Source organism: Dromaius novaehollandiae, chromosome 2 (genome assembly GCF_036370855.1).
Source record: "Dromaius novaehollandiae isolate bDroNov1 chromosome 2, bDroNov1.hap1, whole genome shotgun sequence".
In the NCBI taxonomy this organism is placed as follows: domain Eukaryota; kingdom Metazoa; phylum Chordata; class Aves; order Casuariiformes; family Dromaiidae; genus Dromaius; species Dromaius novaehollandiae.
In genome coordinates this window covers 126,404,763-126,405,429 of record NC_088099.1, presented here as the reverse complement: position 1 = coordinate 126,405,429, position 667 = coordinate 126,404,763, and positions in this window count along the sequence as shown.

Here is a 667-nt window from a genome sequence, read left to right as displayed (position 1 = left end):
ACAAGCAGACAATAAGTGGTGACTGGCTCCTGTAAAAGATAATGCTTGACTAAGATTAGCACTGAGGCATTAATATAGTTGGCCCACTTTTTTTAAAATAAAAAAAAAAGCAAATGTAGAAAGTTAACAGAATGTGGATTCATTTAGAAAGATATCACTGGAAAAGGGTTGAAGAAAGATGGTGAATCTCACTTCCCATCTCATATTTAAGCTTTTTAAAGAACCTTAAAACAAACCACATACCATAGAATAAACTTCCAGAAATCATACAACGATATTCTCAAGTAAAGCTCCTGTGTTTTCCTTCATACATGTCCCATTCTAATTGTGCCCAATGGGAAGCTGAATTCTCAGAAGAACTGTCTACTCACAATTTGTCTGGTCAGGTATGAAGTAAAATGTATGTCTTTTTTCCAAGTCAATAATATTAAACCATATTTCGACAGGTTCTACCATGAGTATTAGTAGGAAGATATCATGTTTGAGTGGCATAGAATGCTATTGCTAATTATGGTTCTCCGGAAAGCTCAGTAAACAATGGTGTGATAACAAACAATGGTAAGTAAAACATAGTAGTCTTTTTTCATTTCTTAGTGGCATAGCACTATAAAACAAAGTGTGATATAAGTAAAGGAAACATTTAAACAAATAATAGGATCCAGCTAAA